Source organism: Jaculus jaculus, chromosome 15 (assembly GCF_020740685.1).
Source record: "Jaculus jaculus isolate mJacJac1 chromosome 15, mJacJac1.mat.Y.cur, whole genome shotgun sequence".
Lineage (NCBI taxonomy): Eukaryota > Metazoa > Chordata > Mammalia > Rodentia > Dipodidae > Jaculus > Jaculus jaculus.
In genome coordinates this window covers 74,371,617-74,399,501 of record NC_059116.1, presented here as the reverse complement: position 1 = coordinate 74,399,501, position 27,885 = coordinate 74,371,617, and the positions used below count along the sequence as shown (strand labels likewise).

The window sequence follows — 27,885 nt, the reverse complement described above, 5'->3', positions numbered from 1 at the left end:
ACCTGGGAAGGCAGCGGGGCAGGGAGAAGGGTTGGGATTCTCATTACTCATTACCACCACCGTTTCCATAGCTATGCTACTAGCCAGGCCTGTTGGACTAATGCTATCTCGTGCAAGAGCTGTGTGGACCAAGGACTATGAACACCTGGCAATACAGCCCTTCTAGTGGGCAGGCTCCCTCAGACGGCCCTGAAAATACCTCTTGCTTCATCAGGGGGAAACAAAAAGATGTAACAGTGGCTGGAGAGATGGCTTCACGGTTAAGGTACTTGCCTGTGAAGCCTATGGACCCATGTTCAACTCCCCAGATCCCACCTAAGCCAGCTACATGCACAAGACGACACCTGTACAAGGTCACACATGCACACAGGTTAGCACGAGCATCCGGGGCTCGATCACAGTGGCTGGAGGCCTTGGGGTGCCCATTCTCTCTCACTCTCATTTAAAAAAAAAGGCCAGTCTATTGGGCTTGCCTCAAAAAAAAAAAAATTTATATATATATATATATATATATATATATATATATATATATATATATATATATATATAAAACGCTGCCTGCCTGATAGGAAGAACCAGAATTCAGTGTGTGACCCAACCTCATCCAATCGGCTGGCTCTTACTTCCTCCTCGGGTGTGGTGATCTCTTCCTGAGCCGCCCCCGAGCCCAGACAACCAGCTCTCCCTCGTGCTCACCTGCATATGAGGGTAGAAGCCACCCCAATAAGATTGTAAGTAGATGATTGTCGGGTGGGCAGGCCTCTTTCTGGCTTTTGACCTTTCCTGAACTTCTAGGTCCCAGCTACAGTAAGACCCCCTCACCTGGGCCCTGGGGGGCTGAGATGGGGAGGGGTCCAGTCCCGCCTGGGCGCTCTGCTCCCCGCCTGCCGCAAGGCAGCTTTCATACTTCCTCCTTCTCTTAATCTGATAGAGTCTCTCTAAGTCTTGCCCTCTGGTCTATGGACTGTAGTTCTTTAAATTCCTAAGACAAGGGTCCAGAGCACCCTGATTTATTGGTGCATTGGTGAACTGGTGCATTGGTACTCTGGGTCTTTGGTGTTTTTGTGTCTTGAGTTTCTATTGTGCCTGGTTTCTGTCCATTTTCTATACTGCATACTACAGAATGTATTGTAAGTATATTTAATAAATACTATATTCTAGGATATATTACCAGAAGAAAGAGGCTTTAGGTAAGCAGCTCAACTCCTCACTTTATAGTTTAAGATGTGGCAGTTGGCAATTAACTGTTTGACGCAAATGTCCCAGCCAGTGAGCCCGCCACGGGGGACACGCTCTACTCACGAGTCCTTCTGTGAGAGCCGCTGCACCTGTTGCCCTTATCTGTCTAGGTGGACACAGTTTAACTATGAGACTCTAATTTCTTATCACAGTCCATTGAGCTGGGATGGTCACCTGACCTATTCACAGCAAATGTATCACTTTCTCCATGAACTTTGACCCATGACCGTGGCCAGTCAACTTGTCTTTAGGAATTTGAATCAAAGATGGGAGCTGAAGTTGCTAAGTTCCTGCTATAATATGTATAATAAGTTCCTGCATATCCTCAGTGCTCTACAGACTTTGATTGGCTTGAGTTGTGTCCTTTCTGCATTTATCTTCCTAGAAAGTAAACTTCTCTCCTTGCCATTAGCACCAACATTTGCAAATATTTTCAGGTGAACAATTCATGCCATTGAGGAAATGGTTAGGTGTGGTATAGTTGCCTGTGGCTAAAGGAATAGCACTCTTTTTTTAAAGTATACATACTGTTTTTATTTGTTTATTTCTTATTTTAATTATTAACAACTTCCATAATTATGGGCAATAAACCATGATAATTCACTCTTCCACCTTTCCCCTTCATAACTCCATTCTCCATCATATCCCCTCCCATTCTCAATCAGTCTCTCTTTTATTTTGATGTCATCATCTTTTCCTCCTATTATACTGATCTTGTGTAGGTAGTGAGAGGCACTGTGAGGCCATGTCTTTTTTTTTTTTTTTGGCCTATGATGACAGTCTTCTCTGTGAATGATGTCAGTTTTACCCTGTGCTATGAATCACAAATTCATTGTGTTTCTTGGTGCAATCTTTAATTCATAGGCTTCTTCAACTTGAAAATACATAGGATACCTGCTTTTAAGAGTTTCAGAAGTTCATGATAGTAGTAAGGTCTATCATTTTATAATTTAGCAAATGATTTTGGACACAAAGTCTTTCAGGAGTCACATGGCCAGTTAACTCATTAGCTTAATGCCTTAGTTATCTATTGCAGTATAACAAAGGACTCCCAAATTCAGTGGCTACCAACCATTTTATTACCTACCATAAGTCTGCGGTTAGCTGTGTTCAGCAGGTAGGTTCTTCTGCTCCATATGGGCTCACCTAGGTCAGAGTGCCCAAGAGAGCTCACTCACATGGCTACCCAGCTGCTGTCAGCTTAGTATACAGCTGGGTTGGGACCAGACTATGTTAGTTCTCATTCCCACAGTTCCCTAAGGCCTCTTACTGTGCTGGTTCCCATAAAGAAGTGTTTTAAAAGACTCCTATTTCTTAAAGCCCAGCCTTTGGAGTTATATAGTATCATGGCTACCTACCAATCAAAATAGGTCACAGACCAGCCCAGATTCAAGATGGAAAATCAGTAAACATTCTATCTCTTGCAGTGGAAAAGTAGCAATAATGTGTGGGGACTAAAATAAAATCCATTTTATTTGAGGAGATTTCAATGACAGGTAGGACCAGGAAACCAGAGTTACAAAAATTCTTTTTACGAAGTAGCATTTGGGGGGCTGGAGAAATGGCTTAATGGTTAAGGCATTTGCTGGCAAAGCCAAAGGACCCAGGTTTGGTTCCTCAGTACCTACATAAAGCCAGATGCACAAGGTGGCCATGTGTCTGGAGTTCATTTGCAGGGGCTAGAGGCCCTGGTGTACCCATTTCTCTTTTATTCTTTTCTCTATCTGCCCCCCCCAAATAAATGAATTAAATATTTAGAAAAAGAAATGTCATTTTGGCTGGGCTTGATGGTGCACATCTGTAATATCAGCATTCAGAAGGCTGAAGCAAGAGGATCATGAGTTCAAAGTCAACCTGGGCTACGTAGTAAGATGCAACCCCAAACAAGCAAACAGTGTGAAACAAACAGGAAAGAGGATCACTTAGAAGAGGTTCCAAGATACATAAGAGCTCACCAGAGGAAGCTGGGAGGTAGACAAGGGCAGAGAAAACCTGAGCAAGAGGGCAAAAGCCCGGGTTAGGAGGACAATGTAAGGTCCAGGAGTTGGTCCCATGTTGGAGACCAAGGAAGGGAAGTACAGGAGGAAAGTACAGGCCTTGCATGGCAAGCTAAGGAGTTTTTCTTCTATCTGGGAGATGCTGGGAGAAGTAGCAAAGGTGACGGAGAAAAGCACAGCATGACTTGAGAACTCTGGGGACTCCTGACAACCCTCTGTAGGATGGGCTTTGAGAGGCACAGAGTGGGGTCTGGTAGAGGGTTAATGCCGTGATCTGCGTTCAGGGATAAAAGGATCCCCAAAGCCTTGACTCATCTCATGATTGTGATTGCTTCTAGAACATGGGGCCCACCATTGGTGCCGGGAGTAAAGACTCAAAGTGGCTTTGGGGATACATGTCGCCTTCACAGTGACTGCAGGACGATGGCCGAACTACTGTCTCCGTTTTACAGATGAGACAAGTGAAGCTCAGCACGTGTAGGGGCGGGACCCAAACCCTCCGCCACAGGCTGGACAGCGTGAGCTGCTGGGGCTGTCTTTCCAATGGCCTGCATCTCTGCAGCTGAGCTGGGCGGTAGGGTCTGGGGAGAGAGACAGAGAAGGGAGAGGGAGAAAGAGAGAAAGAGAGAGAGAGAGAGAGAGAATGGGTGCACCAGGGCCTCCAGCCACTGCAAATGAACTCCAGATGCATGTGCCCCTTTGTGCATCTGGCTTTGCCTGGGCACTGGGGGAATTGAACCTGGGCAGTGAGGCTTTGCAAGCAAGCCCCTTTAACTGCTGAGCCACCTCTCCAGTCCTCCCACTATGCGGATTCTTAACCCACCCTCAAAACCATGGGCACAAGAGAAGTGTGCCCGCTTACTGTCTGTTCTTTCCCTCATTTTCTTTTGTTTCTTTCTTTCTTTTCACACATGTGTGTGCGCACACGTGCAGGGATGTGCATGACTGTGTGTGCGTATGAGTGTGGAGGCCAGGGGACACCCTCAGGTGTCATTCTCAGAAATGCCATCCATCTCCTTTTTTTTAATTTATTTTTTACTTTTTAATTTTTTTTTATTTTATGTGGCCTGTCCACCTCCTGTGAGACAGGGTCTCCCCCTGGCCTGGAGCTTACTGGCTAGGCTGGACCGGCTGCCCAGTGAGCCCCAGGGATCCTCCTGTCTCTGCCTCCCCGGCGCTGGGATCACAGGTGCAAGCAGCTGGGCCTGGGTTTTACATGGGCTCTGGGACACGCCCAGGTCTCATGCCTGCATAAGAAGCCCTTGACTGGCTGAGCCATCCCTCCAGCCCGTCTTTACCCCTTTTCTTTCCAGCTTTCTGTAGGCAACTGGGTGTGTTCCTACCTAAGCTTTGGTGCTCCTGGGTGGCCGGTGCTTTTGTCTTCCTTAAGGTTTCTCTTTGCTCCTGTCTCCATCCCTCTCTCTCTTCCACCTTTGGATCTCAGCGCACCCTAGGCACCTGTGTGTCTCTTCACCTAAGTCCTGAGACTGCATTGGACTGACTTGGCCATGCCAAGGGATGGGCCTGACAGCCCAGGAAGGGCCACTGCAGCGCCACCTGGTGGTCTGCAGGCTCAGGCAGTGACAAACTCTCCAAGGCCCAGAGGAGCAGGTGCCTCTTAGAACCCAGGCTATTCCCTTGTGATAATTTTTTACACCTTTAAAACCACATTTTGGCTGGGTGTGGTGGTGCATGCCTTTAATCTCAGCACTCCGGAGGCAGAGGTAAGAGGATTGCCGTGAGTTCGAGATCACCCTGAGATTACATAGTAAATTCCAGGTCAGCCTGAGCTAAAGTGAAACCCTACCTCGGGAAAAACAAACAAACAATCAAAAAACCATTTTGTAGCCAGGCGTGGTGGCACACGCCTTTAATCCCAGCACTTGGGAGGCAGAGGTAGGAGGAACACTGTGAGTTTGAGGCCACCCTGAGACTACATAGTGGATTCCAGGTCAGCCTGGGCTAGAGCGAGACCCTCCTTCAGAACCGACTCCCCCCCAAAAAAACAACCACCAAACAAAATCCCACATTTTATAATTTTTGAGAAGTTTTAGTATTGCAGAAAAGCAGAGGCTAAAGTCCTGTTGTGTGGCATCTCCTGGGGACACGAATAAATGTCTCTTTACCCCAGCTAGATTCCAAGGACAGACCTAAGTCTAGCTGATGAACCAATGGGTTTACTGGATTAATTGCAGGAGTGTGGGTGAAGGGTTGTTTACTGTGGCTCAGAGGCAGGTGTGTTCCCCAAGGCTCACCCCAGCGTGGGTGGTGACTCCTGCGTCGGGGTCCCAGGGCTTCCTGCATAACTTGCAAGCAGCTCCGCCAAGGACCTGTGCCCCTTGAGGAGGGGCCCTGTGTGTCTCAGTGCTCATGAGCTTCCTGAGCCTTGCAGGGTTCCCTAAGTCTTAATCCCTCCCTCCCCGGGGAAACAGTTGCACAATAACCCAGGTCCTAAACCTCCACCTCACCCACACATGCATAACTTCTCTCATTATCAGTATCCTTCAGTACAGAGGAACATTTGTCAGAACTGAAAAAACCTACACTGATATATTATTACCTAGTCCACTGTTCACTCCATTTTAGACATTCTATGAGCCCTTATTTTTGAAATTTTAAAAATATTTTTATTTTTATTTATTTATTTGAGAAAGGGAAAGAGGCAGAGCAAGAGAGAGAGAGAGGGAGAGAATAGGCGCACCAGGGCTTCCAGCTACTACAAGCCAACTCCAGATGCATGTGCCACCTTGTGTGTGTGGCTATGTGGGTCCTGAGGAATCAAACCCAGGTCCTTTAGCTTTGCAGGCAAGCACCTTAACTGCTAGGCCATTTATCCAGCCCAGCTTTTAAAATTAATTAATTAATTAATTATTTTATTAACAACTTCCATGATTATAAAAAATAGCCCATGGTAATACCCTCCCTTCCCCCACTTTTCCCTTTGAAACTCCATTCTCCATCATAACCTCTCCCCTTCTCAATCAGTCTCCCTTTTATTTTGATGTCATGATCTTTTCCTCCTATTATGATGATCTTGTGTAGGTAGTGTCAGGTGCTGTGAGGTCATGGATATCCAGGCCATTTTGTGTCTGGGGGAAGCACGTTGTAAGGAGTCCTACCCTTCCTTTGGCTTAATTTATTTTTTGAGAGAGAGAAAGAGAGAGAGAGAGAGAGAATTGGTGGGCCTAAGCCACTACAATTGAACTCTAGATGCTTATGCCACCTCGTGAGCATGTGCGACCTTGCGCTTGCCTCACCTTTGTGCAACTGGCTTATATGGGATCCGGAGAGTCGAATACGGGTCCTTAGGCTTCACAGGTAAGCTCCTTAACTGCTAAGCCATCTCTCCAGCCGTCTGTGAGTTTTGACAATTGTCAACCTAATTGACATTTCTCCACCATGGTCACATACAGAGTAGTGTCAGTGCCCTAAAAATTCTCAGCACTCCATCCATTCACTCCTACCTCTCCCCAGCCACACCACCAGCGACCTTGCTGTCCTCAGTAACATCACCTTCTGCCGTCAGACATTGTGCAACCTTCCCAAATTAGCTTCTTTCCGTTAGTAACATTCACTGGCGTTCCTCCCACATCTTTTCATGGTTTCACAGCCCACTCCTTTTTAGCTCTGAATTGGGTTCTGTTTGGGTGTTTCTGTAGTCTATCCACTCACCAACAGAAGAACATCTTGGCTGCTCCCACATTTTGACAACCATGACTAAAAAATGAATTAAACACGCAGGAATAGGATCTTGGGCCGACCAGCGGGCTGAGCTCACTTGAGTGAACAGCAGGGATCCTGAGTGTGATCGTGGGGTAAGAAAGTGCTTCATCTTGTCAAAGTAAGTGGCGGGGCTGTGTGGTGAAGTGGCTGCGTCACCCCGTATTCCTCCAGCGGCAAGCAGCCTTGTTCCACACCCATACTGGCAGCCCGTGTTACCGCTGCCCTGGATCTTAGCTGTCCTAGCAGTGGACAGTGGTCCTCATGCCTTTTTAAAATTTTTTTGAGGCAGAGTCTCACTCTAGCTCAGGCTAACCTGGAATTCACTTTGTAGTTCGAGATTAGCCTCAAACACACAGTGTTTCTACTATCTCTGCCTCCCAAGTGCTAGGATGAAAGGCGTGCATCACCATGCCCAACTTTGTGCTGATTTTTATTTATTGTATTATTTTATTTCCTTTTTCTTTTTCCAGGTAGGGTCTCACTCTAGCCCAAGCTGACCTTGAGTTCACTATGTAGTCTCAGGCTGGCCTAGAACTCATAGTGATCCTCGCACCTCGGCCTCCAGAGTGCTGGGATTAAAGGTGTGCTCCACCATGCCTGGGTATTGTATTATTTTATCTTTTGTGTGTGTGTAGTATGTGGCGTGCATGTGTGCATGCAGTATACACATATATGTAATATATGCGTGCGTGTGTGTAGGAGGAAGACATCACTGTCCTCTGCCACTTTTCCACATTGTTTCCTTGAAACAGGATCTCGTGCGCACTGAACTTGGGGCTCACTCCCCGCTCCCCTAGATTGGCTGGCCAGTGGCCCCGGTGTTCGTCCTGTGTCTGCCCCATAGTGTGGGTTTACAGCCGTGCATGGCCACAGCCAGCCTGCTATGGGAGTGCTGGGGATTGAACTCAGGTCCTCATGCCTGCATAGCAAGGGCTCTCTTCTTCACGGAGCCAACTCCCCAGCCCCTGTGCTAATTTTTAAAACTATAATTTTAGGCCTTAAAAATGAGGAATTTTCTTCATTCACTGTTCACACTATCGGAGAGAAAGGTCATGAGTAGAGCTTTTTTTAAAAAAAAATTTTTATTTATTTATTTGAGAGTGACAGACACAGAGAGAAGGACAGGTAGAGAGAGAGAGAGAGAGAGAGAATGGGCGCGCCAGGGCTTCCAGCCTCTGCAAATGAACTCCAGATGCGTGCGCCCCCTTGTGCATCTGGCTAACGTGGGTCCTGGGGAATCGAGCCTCGAACCGGGTCCTTTGGCTTCACAGGCAAGTGCTTAACCGCTACGCCATCTCTCCAACCCGAGCAGAGCTTTTTTGTTGTTGCTTGTTTTCTTTTGCTTTGTTCCCAGATGGGGTCTCACTGCAGCCCAGGCTGATGTGGAACTCAGTCTGTCGTTCACCTTCCTCCTTACCTCTGCCTCCCGAGTGCTGGGATTAAAGATGTGCGCCACCATGCTTGGCATGAGCAGCGCTTCTCAAAGGAGGAAGACACTCACTTTGGAGTGGTCCTGAAACCTGGCAGCCAATGCAAGGAAGTAGAGTTACTGCTGAAAATGTGAATAAGATCTACTGCTTTGTCTATCCTTGGGAGTTGGCAGCAGTTCAAGGCTGTAACTTTTCTGTGTATCTTTGATCTACAGGCAAAACCTATCACACGAGCTCGTTTAAGGGGAACCCGAGCAAACGGGTGCAGTCTGGGTCACGCCAGTGCCCTGTGCCCCTGGGAAGCTGGACACTCTGGCTCACTCTGTCATGCTGATGACCACGAGAGTGCATGCTCTCCCCTTGAATCTACCCATCGAAGACCCCTTTGTTCTTCACACCCCAGTTAGCTTTCTCTGGGCAGCACAGAGCTTATGTTACTTCCTTCTCTGCGCCTCCTTTGCTGTCTGGCAAAAGCTACTCAGCTTGAAATCTTCTGTAAAGCTTTCTGGGGGTGTCCAGACTTGACATTGAGACATGACATTGTCATCTATAAAACCGTTCACGCATGAGAACCGTGCAACCAAGTTACCAACACACACACACACACAAAAGTCTTAGCATGTCTTAAGTAAGTTTATGGTTTTGTGTTGGGTGTCATTCATAGCCATCTTGGAAGAAATGGAGGAGGGAAGGCAAGAAGGAAGGAGAGAAAGAGAGAGCCAGCAAAACCCAAACCACATTAACCATCTTTCTCCCCACTCATAGTGTCTGGAAGTTTCCATATTCTATCCTCCACCCGTGGCTGAGTTCATGTCACTAGTGTCATAGTTATGAACTCGGAGTGCTGAGGAACAGGTCTAGGAGGCTCCAGCACTCCCCTGGAGCAGGGAGATCTGGTCGGATGATGTCACAGTCTTCACGAGGACCGTGCAAGCACCAGCCGAGGAAGACAGGAGTGTGTCTTCTCGCCGGCCGTCAGTGCCTGGTTCTGTGCTTGTTAGGTAGCAAGGCTCAACGGAGATTGCCTTCCCAGCACCTGTAACACGAGCCACTGGGTGATTACTCGCTTCTCTCTCTGGACTACTTTAATGGCTGATTCTTTGGAGATGGAGAACTGTGACTGCTTTGTGACAGTCACTAGGCCGAGAGGGTACCATAAGGAAAGTCTTAGCACTCAGTCAGATGCAGTATAAGTACATGCAAGTAAGTATGACTGTCTGTATTCTGAAGCTGGGACACAGATCAAAAGACTTGTTTCAATACCTTTCCCCTCTTCCACGTGTTCACATTTTGGGGTCTAGGAGTAACATTAGTGATCTAAACGCAGCTACAACAGACGCTGTGGTCCAGGATGTCTGTAAACCTCTCTGTAAACACATGCCATGGTCACTTGATGCAAAAACCAAGTGCCTAGGGCTGGAGAGATGGCTTAGTAGTTAAGGCGCTTGCCTGTGAAGCCTAAGAACCCATGTTCGACTCTCCAGGTCCCACATAAGCCAGACACACAACAAGATGTAATCATGCAAGGTCGTACACGTACACATGGTGGCACATATGTCAGGAGTTCAATTACAGTGGCAGGAGGCCCTGGCATGCCAACTCTCTCTCGCGCTCACTCTTGTTCTCTCACATTAAAAAAAAAATCAAGTCCTAAAACCCTCCTAAGGCAGGGTTGACTTTGGCAGAGCTGATGATACTATGCCTAGAGAGTGGTGTGGTTTTGTGTGACGCTCGTGGGACTGGCGTGCACACATGCCGTGCCACTGTTTGTAGGCCTGAGGAGGAAGGGAAGCAGACACAAGTCTCACGGAAGACCACTGCCCCGTAGCTCACTTCATCCTGCCCCACCCTTTGCTTTCCCGAGCCTTGGGTGCCTGGGGCCTCACGTTCTGGGCCGGGACCAAGGTTTTGTGATTGTTGGCAATGAGGTAGACTTCAAAGCAAGAAGACACTCGTTATGGCACGGGACTTTAGCAAAGCTCCCCCGAGGAAGACATGTTGGGGTCACACAGCTGCTCTTATGCTTCCAGGGCAGTTACATGGGACGGAACTTATTCAGTGTTGGTCACTTAGGACAAGGCTGCTTTGGGTGAATAGCTCCCACAGGGTGATACTGAGCATTCTAATAAGTTATGTAGAACCAAGAAACTGAATCTGGTTCTTGCAACTGATCAGCTTGCAACATGAACTTGACAGGCATTGAAGCAGCCTTTGCCTCAGTTTCTGCTTTTACCCTTCACTTCTAGGAACACATTGCTCTTTTCTTGTTCCAGCCTTCCTGACTTAGGAGAGCAGTTTGCTTCTCTGGACATAATAGTTTTCACCTGCATGCTATGATGAACTAAGCTAATATGCTACCTCTATTGGCGACAGTACCCTTAAAATATCCCAGCCGAAAATAAATAAAAATAAAACATTTTAATGGAGAGATGGCTTAGCACTTAAGGCACCTGCCTGCAAAGCCAAAGGACCCACGTTCGACTCCCCAGGACCCATATAAACCGTATGCACAAGGGGGCGCATGCATCTGGAGTTCCTTTGCAGTGGCTGGAGGCCCTGGAGCACCCATTCTCTCTTTCCCTCTCTCTCGTAAATTAATTAATTAATTAATTAAAAATCCCAGACAACTGGCTGGAGAGATGGCTTAGCAGTTAAGCACTTGCCTGTTAAGTCTAAGGACCCCGGTGTGAGGCTTGATTCCCCAGGACACACATTAGCCAGATGCACAAGGGGGCGCATGCATCTGGAGTTTGTTTGCAGTGGCTGGAGGCCCTGGCATGCCCATTCTGTCTCTCTCTCTCATTCTCTCTCTCTGCCTCTTTCTCTCTCTCTGTTGCTCTCAAATAAATAAATAAAAATAAACCAAAAAAAAAATTAAAAAAATCCCAGCTGAGGACTTTCCATGTGCAATAAGAAAACATCCACACTCAGGTTCTTTTTTCTAATCCTGTATAAACACAGACATAAGGAGATATTTAGAAACAACTCAATGCGCCTTCTACTTCTTTTACATGGGCTAAGAATACATTACCCTTCCGTGTCTACTTTTCATAGCTCGAACACACTAGCGTCTCAGCTCTTGAAACTGTGAGTGGAAGGAGGACTGCATAGCTGAAATTTTAGTTCAGAAGTCTCTGCAGCTTGAACCAGGTTTTTAAAACTGTGTCCTGTTATATAATTCAGGGAAAGGCATGGAAAAGTACCAGCCGGTGTGGAGCTGAGGCTGTCTCGCCTCTGACTCATCCAAGCAAACGTTCTTGAATTAAGATGCATCTCAGAAAAGCCAAACAAAACCCATTCATTCTTCAAGACTTCACACATTCATGGTGGGGGAGTTGAAATGGAACCAGGGGGAAAGCTCTTGCCAGGAAATGAATGTGACAGTTTTCAAAGTTTGTCCTTGTGCCCCCTGAGGCCAGCTTCCAGGATCTTTCCAGTCCCTTTCAGACTCACAGTTCCAGCCCACAGTCCCTAAGCCATCCCACCGCTGCTGGGAAGACGGCCTCTGACACCCTCTGGCTTCTGCTCACGGCCCCAACACCTGCCCTGGGCTGCAATGCGCTGTCACTAATGAAACAACTAGATGGCTCCTTGCTTATTTCTCAAGTAGGATACCTTATAAAGGTTACCATAATATTATAACTCAAAGGAGTGGTTGGCTGTGTGTGGAGTGACAAAATATCCTATGAGCCCGGCCTGGGGGGAACTGCTTTGGAGCAGTGGAACCTTTCAACTTGAGATTCCCCCCCCCCCCTTTTTTTTTTACTTATTTATTTGAGAGCGACAGACACAGAGAGAAAGACAGATAGAGGGAGAGGGAGAGAATGGGCACGCCAGGGCTTCCAGCCTCTGCAAACGAACTCCAGACGCGTGCGCCCCCTTGTGCATCTGGCTAACGTGGGACCTGGGGAACTGAGCCTCGAACCGGGGTCCTTAGGCTTCAGAGGCAAGCGCTTAACCGCTAAGCCATCTCTCCAGCCCGATTCCCCCCCTTTTTAAGGTGGTGTTTCATTCTAGCCCAGGCTGACCTGGAATGCACCATGTAGTCTCAGGGTGACCTCGAACTCACAGTGATTCTCCTATTGAAGTCCCTTTTGACTGATGAGAGACCTTATGATTTAAAGAGCTACAGAAGATGGTGCAAAGCCATTCTGTAGCTATCTGCTAGAAAAATCTAAGCACTTCCAAGTTTAGTGTCTCTTCTCTCCAAGTTTGGGGAGTCTTTCATGGCAAATACTATATTCAGTATTCACTAAAATCAGCATAGTTGGAAAGAAGAAGGGTTCAGTGGAGGGACTTGAGAGGGGAAAGGAGGATGGTGAGGGGATTATGACCATGGTATATCATCTGTACTTATGGATGTTATCAAGAAATAGTTAAAATACTTTAGCTGGGCGTGGTGGCACACACGTTTAATTCCAGCACTCGGGAGGCAGAGGTAGGAGGATCACTGTCAATTAAAGGCCCTCCTGAGACTACATAATGAATTCCAGGTCAGCCTGGGCCAGAATGAGCCCCTACCTTGAAAAACAAAACAAAAATAAATAAATAAATAAATAAAAACACATTAAAATCAGCCTAACTTTCCACGGATGGAAACAACATTGCAGCAGCAAACCACCCACTCTCCAATTTCTGGAGGAGACCTCAGCACGACGCGATGGGCTTTCACCGCTCACATCTGGCCTCGCGGCCTCCAGCAGCAGCTGCGCATCTTGGAGGCCACACGCGGCCCTCCACGCGGCGCAGCAGCCCGGCAGCGTCTTACTTCCCTCTTGTCTGTTAGGCTCACGCTCTTGCCTTCCGGTTGTCACGTTGGCTTACGGCTTAAAGCAACAGAATTGCTAGTGTGTTGAAATGAGCATTTAGCATGTATGCTTTCACACAAAATCAGACTTTTTTGCATGTACATGCATGGGTGGTATGCACGTGTGTGTATGTGTGCTCATAAGTGTATATGCATCCGTGCGTGTGCATCTGCGGGTCAGAGGTTGATGCTGGCTGTCTTCCTTGACCACTTTCTACCTTACGTTCCAGAGACAGCATGTCTCCTTAAACCCCGAGCTCACTGACAGGCTAGACCAGCTAGCCAGCATGTTCTGCAAACTCCCCAGCACTGAGAGTACAGGTGCCTGACGCCATGCCTGGCTTGCACATGGGTGCCCGCGATCTGAAATCAGGTCCTTGGGCTTGCGTGCAAAACACTTACCCACTGAGCCATCGACTCAGCCCTTAGAAAAGGTTTTGGTTATTCCCTAGTAGTAGTACATATTTATTAGGTAGTGAGGCAGTTTGAATGGGAATGTGTGCCCCCACAGACTCAGGCGTTTTATTAAATCTGGCTGGAGGAGGTGTCAGTGGGGCGGGAGAACAGTCTGAGCTCTGACACGGGGTGTCCTGGGCTGGCGTTTGCTTGCCGCAGTTTTCTCTCTGCTGGAATCTAGGAAAAGGAGCCAGCTTCTTCCACCATCGATGGAGCTGCCCCTGGATCTGCACACTTGAAATAAATCCCCTTCCTCTCCTAAACTATGTCTTGTGTGGATGTTCATCTGAGCAAGTGGAGCTGTCTGCAACAGGTAGCAAATGCTGACCATGTATACAGTGGGGAGCAATCAGCTCAGGCTAGTCGGCAAACCAACACTTGACACCCATTATTTATTCATCATGTGTGCATTCAAAGTCACTTATTCTATTTTGAAAGAGACAACACATTATTGCCCAATACATGCCCCCTGCTGTGTCATAGAACACCAGGTCTGTCTGCTTATCTGTCACGTTCTACCTATTTGTGGACCTTCCCCTGCCCCTCTTCTCTGGCAAACACTCTTCCACTCAGCTCACACAAGATCAGCTTTCATGCTGTCCACTTATGAGTGACCTCATGTAGTGTTTGTCTTTCTTTGTCTGACTTGCTTTAGTCAGTGTGGAAAACTGCAAGTCCATCCACGTTATGACATGTGACAAGGTTTCATGCCATAAGGACAACGATAAACACAACTTGCACAATATGGGGAATGAAATTAGTATGTCCAAAGGACACCTGCTCTCCCAGGTGCGTTGTTTTACTACTCACAAGAGCCAGGATATGGAATCCACCTAGATGACCCCCAGTGAATGAATGGATAAGGACCTTCAGTATTTCAACAGGTGACAGCCTAGAAGAGCCGTTATTACACAGCCATCCAGAGGGAGGCTGACCACGGGGCTGTGGGGAGATATCCAGGTGGTTGGATTTCCAACTCTTTCTATTTTTTCTTAAAATTTTTTTTGTTTATTTTTATTTATTTATTTGAGAGCAACAGAGAGAGAAAGAGGCAGAGAGAGAGAGAGAGAGAGAATGGGCATGCCAGGGCTTCCAGCCACTGCCAACGAACTCCAGATGCGTGCGCTCCCTTGTGCATCTGGCTAACGTGGGTCCTGGGGAACCGAGCCTCAAACCAGGGTCCTTAGGCTTCACAGGCAAGCACTTAACCGCTAATCCATCTCTCCAGCCCTTTTCTATTCTTTTTTAAAAAAATATTTTGTTTATTTTAGATTTCCAGTTATTAATTGTGACTTGTTGGGATCACAAGAACTGGGCATGAAATTATGATTCTGATAGTCAAGCCACCTGTGATCTTGTAAGTATGTTCTACTTCTGTCCATGATACCAGATATGCTATCATGTCATGTGTGTGTGCACATGTGTGTGCACACGTCTATGCATTGTGGAGAATCCGACATTTTCTTTTGCGTGTCTGTCTGAGTGTGTGTGTACTTGTGTGTATCCACATACATGTATGCATGGAGACCAGAGGTCAACACTGGGTGTTTTCTTCAATCTCTTTCCCACCTTATTTTTTGAGATGGGATTTTTTATTGAATTTGGAGCTCATGGATTTGGCTAGAATAGGTACCAACAGGGCCCAGGGATCTCCTTGTCTTCGCTTCCATTCCTAGGGCTGGGTTTACAAACATATGCTGCCAAGCATGGCATTTCATGAGCAGGCTGGGGTTCCTGACTCCGGCCTTCCTGTTGGCACAGCAATCTCCCCAACTCAGAATTTGACGTTTGCTGATGAGATGTCAGGTTTTAACACAATTCTCGTGCACTCCAATTTAGTCTTAAGCACTCGATTTTCTGTTTTGAACTTGAAGAACTATGAATTTTGAAAGGCGGTGTTATAACCTTTGCTAGTATAGGGCTTTCCTCCGCTTGGCTGGGGTGAGACAAGATCGCAGGCTGCAGGCGCTGAGGGGCCTGGCCGGGGCCTCTGAGCACTCTTACAGGTGGCTGGCACTCCGGGTGTGACATACATTGTTAGTGCCCAAGCAGAGGCCAGAAGCCAATTATGCCACAATTATCCTGGTTTCTGGTTTGAATTTTCCCGCCATAAACACACAGCCTCCCTTATCTCCAGATCCTCATGCAGCCTTATATCGTGAAATGTGGTGTGGTTTACGGAGCCTCGGCTGCGTGCATTCAAGCATTCCAAGCCCCAAAGCATTAGGAAGTTGCTTTAAACATCCCTGTGCAGGGCTAGGGAGACGGCTCTGTGCATACAGCACGTTCCTTATACACATGAATCCCTATAAAAACTAGATGCTGTGTTAGACACCTATAATCCCAGTGTACTTGTGGAGAGGCACTGGTACCTGGTAAAGGCAGTGGTGAACAGTGAGAGACTGGTAGGAACCCCTATTTTGCACATAGTTAGGGTTATCGGCCCCAAGACAGTATCGCTAATGACAAAATCAGTGAACTGAGTCCAGGGCTGAATTCCAAAAAGCCCTGGCTCAGCATGACTTACCAAGATGTCAGCTGACCACTCTTCCCTGTGCTCTTTCTCCTTTTTCTTTCTTTTTTCTTGGAGGGAAGGAAGGAAGGAGGGAGAGAGAGAGAGAGAGAGAGAGAGAATTGGTGTGACAGGGCCTCAGCCACTGAAGTCAAATTCCAGACGCTTGAGCCACCTAGTGGGCATGTGTGACCAAGCACTTGCCTCACCTTTGTGCATCTGGCTAACATGGGATCTGGAGAGTGGAACATGGGTCCTTAGGGTTCACAAGTAAGTGCTTTAATTGCTAAGCCATTCCTCCAGACCCTTGTTCTTTTTTTATAAAAGCCCCCATATACATTCAAAGCAACCAATCCAGTCCACCCTGACTTGATGCCCAACTTTCATCCCCAAGGGTGGAACCCTCATGAACATTTCAAGTAGCCAATCTAATCCATTCTGACTTGATGCCTCATTTATATCTTTAGGAATGTTAGGGCCACTGATACAACTCACCTTGTGGGTTACTTGTTCGGGACCTCTCTCAGCTTGGGAACTTCCTTTGCCTTTCTTTCTAAAATAAAATATTGCTTAACTGGCTCTGCTGCCATGTATCATGGCATCTGTTTCTAGCTGGAAACTGAGGACCACTCTAAGGGCCAACACAAAAACAGCTGAGCAGTCTAGCCACTTGAAGCCTCTTACTGAGGTTCACCTCCAACAAAAGTCTCGCTGTGCCCGGCTATGGCCCACCAGCCAGAGTCAGAGGGAAGCTGCAGCCCATACTGGCGCCCTTCCTTCTCCCCAGCCCCGCCCAGTCCTAGCTCCACGGTCTCTTCCTGTAGTCTGCCCCGTCATCCAACATCGATCTCAACTTTCTGCCAGGGCCTTCTGACTTCATATAGCCTGTTGTGGTTCATCAAGTGGGTCAGGTTTTGTTTTTCCTCTGGGGGAAGAAAATTAGGGTTCATCTTGTAATCCCAATGAGTACTCCCTCTTTTCAGAATGTACAAAGAAGCTAGCGGGCCTAGAATGGACTGCGCGTTTCCTCAGGCACGACTCCAGACATGCCCATGGTTATGTAATGCCTTTCTTCTTAGAGTTGGGTTCATTCTTTCCTCTCCTTGGGTGCCAGAACTTTCCTGCCCTCGTCACTGTCACCCTGAGTCGGAGAGACATCAACTAAAATGTGGGGAAAGTGGGGGGAACAGGGTGGCCAGGCTGGCCATGCTCCATGCGGACTCTAGCAGGTCAGCCACAGATCCCTGACCGAAGTAGCTGGCATGAGACGTGCCACTACACATGCTGGTGCCCAGCCCTGGCATGACCCAAAGGCTTTGCTAATTGGGTAAAAGTGCCACTTGAGGCTATTGAGATTTTAAACCAGGATTAACCTTTTTTTTAAACAGCTTGATTCCTAAGAGACTTGACTGACTCCAATTTTGGACAGGAGAGATTGTACCTCTCTGTTTAACTCTGCTCTCTCCCTGTCTGCTAACCCAGGAGGCTTGATAACCGTCCCAAAGCTCCACTGGCCAGTTCGCCCCTCCCCAAGGGCATGCCTTCCTGCTGACCAGTCCTTCTTCCTCCTGCTCGGGGACACAGAACTGCTTTAAAGGTCTAATTCTGGGCCATCTAATATGGGAAACAATGGGCATCTTTACTCACCTCCACCAGCTCCATTTCTGAGAGTGCTGCATTTTCACGTTATTTACGTATAGCATATGATTTTTAAAATATTTTTATTTATTTATTTGACAGAGAAAGAAGGAGGGAGGGAGACAGAGAGAGAGAATGAATGGGTGCCACAAGGCCTCCAGCCTCTGCAAACGAACTTCAGACACGTGTGTCCCCTTGTGCAGCTGGCTAGTGTGGGTCCTGGGGAATCAAACCTGGTCCTTTAGCTTTGCAAATGCTTTAACCGCTAAGCCATCCATACAGCCCTAGAATCTGTTTTTTTTTTTTTAATATATATTTTTATTTACCAGAGAGGGAAAGACAGACACAGAGAGAGAGAGTTGTGAGTATGCGTATGCCAGAGCTTCCTGCCACTGCAAATGGACTCCAGATGCATGAGCCTCTTTGTGTATCTGGCTTTACGTGGGTACTGGGACATTGAACCTGGGCAGTGAGGCTTTGCAGGCAAGTGCCTTTAACTGCTGAGCCATCTCTCCAGCCCTTAGAATTTGTTTTCATGACTTAGGGAATTTTCTTTAGAAACATGTTTCCAAGAAATGCTATTGATTTCACGGTGGAAAGATGGTTCAAAAGTTCAACAGATGATAAAGTCTATATATGTCCATTGGAAAAACATTGGAGTCATGTCTGGTTGTCATTTCCTTGGAAAACCACTAAAAATACTTCAAATAACATTTACAGAATTTCTGACAGGGATTCTGGGGAAAGACGCTCTCTCCCGGGTAGGCAGATGGGAAGCACCTTCCACAGCCACTCCCTTTCGACATCTACCCCGGGAAACATAGACACCTATCAAATTTACTCTCCAACTGAAAGACAGGTGGGGGCTGGAGAGATGGCTAAGTGGTTAAGGCTGCCTGCAAAGCCTAAGGACCCGTGTTCAATCCCCAGTACCCACACAAAGCCAGATGCACAAAGTGGTGCATGTCTCTGGAGTACGTTGATAGTGGCTAGAGGCCCTGGTGTACCCATTCTCTCTTTCTCATAAATAAATAAAATATTTTTTTAAAAGGTAAGTGTATTTATTTAAATGAATCTCTTGGTGACTTAAAAAAGGCAGAATTTTTGTTGTTGTTTGTTTTCTACATAGGGACTCACTTGAGCCCAAGCTGACCTGGAACTCAGTCTGTAGTCCCAGGTGACTCAGATAAACTCATAGTGATCCTCCTCCCTATGCCTACCAAATGCTGGGGCTAAAGGTGTGAGCTACCATCTCTGGCATGACAGGAAAATTTCAATGCTAAATTGACAAACAAATATCTAAAATGATTTTTGACAAAATAATAAATGACTACCAAGTGAGAAATATTAAAAAGATGTAAGAACAAAGATATATATTTGGTAAAGAAAGATTTTTTAGATGGCATGATTTTTGTCTTAACATACAATGGTTGCTGGATTTTTTCCAAAATAGACAAAGAAAGACGAAGACAAAACCAGAGTGCTCAAACATGTCACAGGCGGTCACATTGAGCTGTGTAAGGTTTGTAAAAGATAAAACTATAAATAGATGATTACACAAAGGTAAGTAAGATATTAAAAAAGAGTTTAGCTAGGCACAGTGGCATGTGTCTTTAATCCCAGCACTTGGGAGTCTAAGGTAGGAGGATCGCTGTACATTTGAGGCCAACCTGACAGTACCTAGTGAATTCCAGGTAAGCCTGGGCTAGAGTGAGACCCTATCTCAAAAAAAAAAAAGTTTTTAAAAAAACAGCATGTTCTAAAAAAACCCCAGCAATTTATAAGTGCTAAATTGACAAAAGTCACTACAACTAAAAGAGAAGAAAACTCTTTAAAATGAGAAGACAACAGGTCATGGATGTTAATTCAGGAAGAAAAGATAGAACCAGGGCACCACCAGATTCTCAGTGAACAAGGCAGGGGATAAATGGTGTTAAGGCCATGGCCGTCTGGATGTGACTTTTTTTTTTTTTGGTTTTTCGAGGTAAGGTCTCACTCTGGTCCAAGCTGACCTGGAATTAACTCTGTAGTCTCAGGGTGTCCTTGAACTCACGGCGATTCTCCTCTCTGCCTCCCAAGTGCTGGGATTAAAGGCATGTGCCACCACGCCCGGCTAAGGATGTGTCTTCTTTCTAGAATAAAGGAATAAAGGAAGATAAAGACAAGTCCAGATTAGACCCAAGCAACTCAAACAAATCCCATCACTCTCCCACAAGGTCAACAACACTGTCCAGCCAGTGTCGCCTCCTCTTTATGTGGGTTCTCATTCAAGAAGAAAAGAGGGCTAGAGAGATGGCTTAGCCATCAAGACGCTTGCCTGCAAAGCCTAATGACCCATGCTTGACTCTCCAGATCCCATGTAAGCCAGATGCACAAGGTGATGCATGTACAAGGCTGTGTGTGTGCACCAGGGAGTGCATGCTTCTGGAGTTCGACTTCAGTGACTGAAGGCCCTACCACACCAATTCTCTCTCTCCATGTCTCTCTCACTCGCTCTCTCTCTTCTCTCTCTGTATCTCATAAAGAAGAGATTTACATGTTAGATATTCCAGCTAGTCTATTTTTCCTTTCCTCTGGGCAAGTAATATTGAGATGAGCTTGCTCCTCCCCAGATCCCACTACTGCCTCTTGGGGCACTTCAGTTTTGTGTGTAAATATTGTGTTAGTCATTCTAGTATCAACAGATTAGTTATGAGGGCCAGGAGAAGGAATGGGGCATCCCAGAAAAGAAAGTGGATGCCAGGCGCTGGTGAAGGCTTGATATTCTGGTCAATCCCACTTTCTTAGGTCTCTGAGCATTGCTGGGAATCGCCCTGGTGACTTTGGTCACCTTGGAGGATGCTCTGAGGAGTACAGATGTCAGGGAATTGTACAAGGACAACTCTTGTCACCTCTCCTCTCTTTCACTATCGGTAATAAGCCCTCAGCTACATGCCTGTCACTGATGTGCATCATGAGAAATTGGGACCCCTTTGGTCCCCGAAGCCTCAAGAAAAGGCATCCGATTGACTTGCCTTCTGCTGCTTGGTCAGCCTGTGAATCATGGGAGAAGGCTACAAACACATCCTGTCCATCTCGTCTAGTCCTTCAGGAGGACAGACATATTTTTGGTCAGTACTGCAGTTATAGAGTTAACATTGGGATGCTTATCTACCCATATGTTTTCTCTCACTTTTTCTTGCTCATTATTATATAAATTACATTAATAAATTGCATGTGCTATTTAAACTTGTTGGGAGATGGACAGGTCTACCCTATGTCAGACCCAAGTAGGTTTATCATGTGTGTCCTGTAAGACCCTTGTCTTGAGATAGGCTAGCCTGTTGGCTCTGTGACAATGGAAAGGAGAAAACAAACAAACAAAAAAGCTCAGGGGTTAAAACTACTGTGTTTTCAAAACCAGGTAAAAGATGAATTATTCTCTAGACTGTCTAACACAGAGCCCACAATAGTTCATCCATATTATACAAACGTCTGTAGTTATCAAACAAACAAACAAATCAACAAAATACGAAGAAGGGCAGAGTGGAGAGCAATGGAGGCTTGGGGCTAGCCTTCACGAGAGTCCCTAGAACAGATGTCACCCCAAAGTCTCAAGTTCTCCTATCCCACAGGAGGGCTCAAGGGTGGGTCCCACCCCAAGGCATCAAGCAATGGCCATGAAAACCAGGGAGAATCAAGGTCCATCAGCAGGACAAGAGAAGATAGCTGACTGCCTACCATGAGAGGAGCTGTTGCCAGGACATCTCCCAGGGCCCAGGTGACATCACAGAGGAAGTGAAGCTTTATATTTAATTTAATTTATTTATTTGACAGAGAAAGAGGGAAAGAGAGGGGGAGAGAGAGAGAGAACGGGTACGTCAGGGCTTCCAGCCACTGCAAACAAACTGCAGATGCGTGTGCCACCTTGGGCATCTGGCTAACGTGGGTCCTGGGGAATTGAACCTGGGTCCTTTGGCTTTGCAGGATAATGCCTTAACTGCTAGGCCATCCCTCTAGCCTGGAAGTGGAGCTTTAAACATGAGTGCTGCTCTCACTGCTAACCTGACAACCTGATCCAGGGAGATGGTGATAGACACTGAGGACACTCAAAACATATCAAAGCAGAAATCTAGAGTTTGCAGAGGGGCTCAACATTAAATAGACTTATAACACATCTACTGAGGCTCAAGGAACACTGCAGAAGAGGGGACAGAAAGATTGCAAGAACCACAGAGTGGGAAGGAATATCATTAGGCATTCTGTCGCCCACCCTCAGACTGACTGATGCATTCATAACCCTATGGCGAATAACAGTAATGCCACTGAAGAGGGTTCTTACAGGAACGGGGGTGAGGCAGATAGTCTGTAAGAGGATCACAGACGAGAAGAATAGAATCAACACACACTTTGTTCATACAGTAAAGTGCGTAATCCTCCTACCTCTGCCTCCCGAGTGCTGGCATTAAAAGTGTGTGCCACCATGCCCAGTTAGAGCAGAGTTTTAAATGAATGTAAATAGTACTAAACATTTTCTTTCTGCAACCTGTATTTATGGATTCTTTCTGTAAACTAAATAAACAAAAATGTAGTGCATTTTGGTGGTAATTTCAAAGGTCTTGATTAGGCCAATAATTGCTTAAGTATTGTCTTATCTATGTTAAATTGTTTTCTGCTCTTATTTCTAAATCTTTTCAAATCCATTAAATATTATTCTGCTGTAAAAAAATAATCTCTGTCTACACACACACACACCAGTCTCAGTCAATATTTTATCAAATAAGTCTCTATCTCAACTCTGACGTCACAAGTACCTATTGCTTAGAGTGGATCTCTAGACATGATGTCTCTTGCTCTAAGCTACAGCCTTTCCCTAGGTCAATTGGTCTTATTTGAGTGAAATGGTCCTCGAGGCTGTCCCATTCCTAAAACCTGAAATTTGAAGCAATGGCTTAGCTCTGCTTTTAGCTGTTCTTGAATAATGAATGTTCTTACCCACAGAGATATAAAACGGAGACACCAGGGCTTTCTCCTACTTTGATTGCTTTTTTTTTTTTTTAAAAGCAATTTCTAGATATTTTATAAATCTTTGTCAAATTGATTATTTTTTTCCTTTTTCTTTTTTCTCTTTTTTGAGCTAGGTTCTCTTTCTAGCCCAGGCTGCCCTGGAATTCACTATGTAATCTCAGGGTGGCCTTGAACTCACGCTGATTTTCCTACCTCTGCCTCCCAAGTGCTGGGATTAAAGGTGTGTGACACCACACCTGGCTGACTAATTTTTCTTTTTTAAATATGGAACTCTTCATGAATTTGGTGTCATCCTTGCACAGGGACCATGCTAATCTTCTCTGTATAGTGCTATTGAAGAAAGCACCAAATTGATTAATTTTAATTTGTTAATAAACTTTTTTGTTTGGTTTTCCGGAGTAGGGTCTCACTCTAGCCCAAGCTGACCTGGAATTCATTATGGAGTCTCAGGGTGGCCTCGAACTCATGGCAATCCTCCTACCTCTGCCTCCCAGTGCTGGGATTAAAGGTGTGCATCACCACACCCGGCATTTTTTGTTTGTTTGTTTTTCATTTGAGTTTTTCAAGGTAGGATCTCACTCTAGTAAATTTGTTAATAAAAATTGTCTTCATGGCAATTAACATGTTTTACCTGCATTTCTATTAGATACTTAAAGATCAGATATACTTGCTTTCTATGTTTTAAGCATGGTTTCCTTATTTCAAGTAACATATAGAGTTATTTTACTTAAAAATATTTAGAAAAGGGAGCTGGAGAAGATGGCTTAGTGGTTAAGGTATTTGCATGCAAAGCCAAAGGACCCCGGTTCAAATCTTCAGGACCCATGTAAGCCAGATGCACAAGGAGGCACATGCGTCTGGAGTTCATTTGCAGTGGCTGGAGGCTGTGGTGTGCCCAATTCTCTTTCTCACTCTCTCTCTACCTCTTTCTCTCTTGCCCTCTTTCAAAAAAAAAAATGTTTAGAAAAGGTTCATCTGGCTATATACAATATCATTAGACATATTAGGTTAGATTGTAGAAAAAATGACTTTAAGTTTTTATACTATCCTTTAAATAGAACTATTTTGCTAAGGACAAAAGGTGATCAAATGTGCCCTGTAGCCACACTTGTCTTCAAGACCACTGTAACTGTCCTGGGTGTCCAACTACCAAAACTTATGAGACAAAGCCAATGGAGATATAGGGACAAAAGGGAAGCCTGTATATATATATACACACACACATATATATGTATATATTTTTTTTTCGAGGTAGGGTCTCACTCTAGCCCAGGCTGACCTGGAATTCACTATGTAGTCTCAGGGCAAACTCATGGCAATCCTTCTACCTCTGCCTCCCGAGTGCTGGGATTAAAGGCGTGAGCCACCACGCCCGGTGGAAGCCAATATTTTTATCCCTGTCAGGTCAAGCAGGCCCTAGGGGGCAACAGGACAACTGTAAAGGATCCTACAGTTCTGGTGCATCACCTGTCCTCTTGACCTGAGAGGTCATGGAGAACCCGAGGTTAGACTCCAAGAAGTATACAGTCTGCAAGAGGACAGTCAAGGCAGGAAAGGATCCTGATCTTCAGTGCTTATGGAAGAAGCCACATGGTCAGCAGATGGAGGAAATGCTGAAGGAGCCACAGGCATGGGTTCCTCCCAGGTCCTTAACAGTCACCCCGAAAACACCACAACCGGAATATACATACACACACACACACACACACACACACACACACACACATACACACACACATATATATGTATGTATATATGTGTGTATGTATATATGTATATATATGTGTGTATGTATATATGTATATATACACACACACACACACACACATACACATACATATGTTCCAGGGTGTGTATATAAATATATATATGTATGTATACCCTGTAGGAGAGTATAATCAAAGAATAAAATAATTTATAATAGAGCTGGAGAGATGGCTTAGCAGTTAAGGTGCTTATCTGCAAAGCCAAAGGATCCAAGTTCGACTTCCCAGGACCCACGTTAGCCAGATGCACAAGGGGGCGCATGTGTCTGGAGTTCGTTTGCAGTGCCTGGAGGCCCTGATGCACCTATTCTCTCTCTCTCTCTCTACCTGCCTATTTCTGTACCTCTCAAATAAATAAATAAAAATAAAATATTAAAAATAATTTATAATAATAAACAAGGATTCAGGTTTCCCTATTTAAATATAAACAGATTATAAGGTTCTTATGCATCACCCAACTTCAAAAACAATGTATGTGTGGCCACTTTTCACTAGTGATTTTCTTCTTGACAGAGAAACAGTTGCTCAAGTGGCCTGATTTCAAACAACATTAAAACACCTACAGAAGATATACAGCCAAGAATCATGACCAGTGTTGGGCTAACATAGAGCGTACGTGTGGTTCAAATCTCGCTCATTTTCTTTTCTCCTCCTTAGAGTCCTCCTGAGAGACCTTGCACTGTGATTCTCACCACCCCAGCAGCCATCAAAGCACCTGCTCATGTCAAAGCTTAAACTTCTAATGAAGACTGTAATTCCAGGTCAGACACAAACAGGTACTGCAGGTTCTGTGAACCCATGGAGAGACTAGAAGTTCCTCTTCTAAAAAGTAGATGAGCTTGGCGTGGTGGCCTTTAATCCCAGCACACAAGAGACAGAGGATGGAGGATCACCGTGAGCTCGAGGCCAGTCTGGGACTACGGTGAGATCCAGGTCAGCCTGGGCTAGAGTGAGACCCTACTTTGAAAGAAAAGCAGATAAGTCTCCTAAGAGAGATTGATGCTGATTTTAAAATAGCCCCTGTGCTGGCTTCTTTTGGTCCTCTGCTGAGGGCTCATCATACTAGGGTTTACATGGCGTATGTCCCCTCCAAGGGGACTCAATCATTTTCTACTGCCTTGATAAAAAGCACGGCTAACCATCACACCTGTGTTTGCTTCCCTCCTTCCTCTTCACGAGCTTTCTCTTCCCCACTCCTGCTGCTCTGCCTTGCACTTGCATAAACATTACCTCTGTGTGGGGGTTTGATTCAGGTGTCCCCCCATAAATTTAGGTGCTCTGGATGCTGGGTTCCCAGCTGATGGAGATTTGGGAATTAAGCCTTCCTGGATGCAGTGTATTGTTGGGGGCGGGCTTATGGGTGTTATACCAGTGTCCCCTTGCCAGTGTTTGGCACACTCTCCTGTTGCTATGGTCCATCTTATGTTGGCCAGGGGGTGATGTCCACCCTCTGCTCATGCCATCATTTCCCCCTGCCATCATGGAGCTTCCCCTTGAGTCTGTAAACCAAAATAAACCTTTTGTCCCACAAGCTGCTCTTGGTCAGGTGATTTCTGCCAGCAATGAGAACCTGACTGCAATACCCAGGTTCAAAAGAACAAAGAGAAAGATCTACAACAACTGATGGTGAGACGCCAGGTTGGCTCACAGATTAAAACCAAGAAGGCCTTCTATATGGCATTTTACATAGATGGTCCTTGGAGAAATGTTAACTGATATCCCCAAAGTAACACTTCCACCCAGCTTGAAGCAATTAGAGTGGTCGCCATTCTTTTACCCCTAGTTGCAGTGGGGGAATGATAGGAATTAGGAGTAAGGTAGCTCCTATTTTGTAGGTAGTTAGTCCCCAAAAGAAAATCACTAATGACAAGTCTAGAGAACAGTATGAACTGAATTTCAAAAATCCCTGACTTAGCATGGCTCACCAAGATATTGTCTGGCCACCCGTCCTTGTGCCCGTGTGTTTTTATTTATTTATATTTTTTATCAAGAGCTCCCATATACATTCAAAATAACCCATCCAAGCCATGCATGATGGTGCCTTTAATCTCAGCACTCAGGATACTGAGGTAGGAGGATTGCCATGAGTTAGAGGACAGCCTGGACTACAGAGTGAGTTCCGGGTAAGTTTGGGCTAGGGTGGGACCTTCCCTTGAAAGAAAAGAACCCAACTCACCCAGATCTGATGCCTAACTTACATGCCCAAGGGTGAGACCCCCCATGGACATTCAAAGGAAGCAGTCTAATCTACCTGACCTTAGGCCCAATTACATCCTTAGGGGTATTAAGGACCCATGATCCAAGTCATCCCAAGTGGGTTGCCTGCTCAGGGCCCTTTCCAGTTTGGGAGCTTTCTGCCTCCTCTCTTCTCTTCTCTTCTCTTCTCTTCTCTTCTCTTCTCTTCTCTTCTCTTCTCTTCTCTTCCCTCCCCTCCCCTCCCCTCCCCTCCCCTCCCCTCCCCTCTTCTCCTTTTCCTTTTCCCTTTCCCTTTCTTTTCTCTTCTCTTCTTTCCTTCTCTCTTCTTTTCCTTTCTTTCTTTTCTTCTCTTTCTTCTTCCATTTTTTTCACTCTATTCTTTTTTTTGAGGTAGAGTCTCACTCTAACCAAGGCTGACCTGGAATTCACTCTGTAGTCTCAGGCTGGTCTCGAACTCATGGCGATCCTCCTACCTCTGCCTCCCGGTGCTGGGATTAAAGGTGTGCGTTACTTTATTCTTTTCTAAAATAAAATCTTGCTTAACTTGCACTTCTGCCATATGTATACTTCTCGATTCTTTATAGGTCACAAGACAAGAGACTCAGGAGCCACTGGCCTGGGGACTTCTAGTGACCTGCCTGGTACTTTCACCCCTAAGATAGGCCCAGCCAAAGCTGAGTCAGGTTCCTTCACTCTTAAAACCTGTGACAAGACTCTGCCACAGGGTGAAAAGTAAGACCTGACACCCCATGTTCTCCTCTGACATGTGTGTGCCCACACTCATGAACACGTATGCACACATTGGTCTTCCCCCGCTCTCTCTCTTTGTCTGTCTTGTGTACACATGTATCAATAAAAAAAGTTTCCTATGCTACTTGGCCTTCTGTTACTGTAGAAAATTCCTGAGACCGTGAGCTTATCAAAAGCTTCATTTGGACTCATAATTTGAGGGTCTCATTCCATGCTTGCTTCTGGGCCGGTGGTGAAGTACAATGTCACGGCAGTGTGGGATGGGGGACCAGAGTCCCACAGTTCCTTTAAGGACACGCTTCCACAGACCTAAGACTATCGCAGGTGGGTTATCAGGTGCCCTTCAGGGGCTGGCAATGTTTCT

At 45.9% G+C, this 27,885-nt stretch overlaps 1 long non-coding RNA gene and 1 pseudogene across 1 annotated transcript; one reads left to right on the top strand and one right to left on the bottom strand.

Annotated features, from left to right (window-relative positions):
- The first annotated feature begins 649 nt into the window (after positions 1-649).
- On the top strand, positions 650-27,581 carry LOC123455034. The gene is made up of 4 exons (XR_006633650.1): positions 650-731; positions 14,924-15,009; positions 25,233-25,351; positions 27,356-27,581. It is a non-coding gene; the product is annotated as an uncharacterized LOC123455034 (long non-coding RNA).
- On the bottom strand, positions 23,068-23,165 carry LOC123455180 (annotated as a pseudogene).
- Positions 27,582-27,885: the final 304 nt, after the last annotated feature.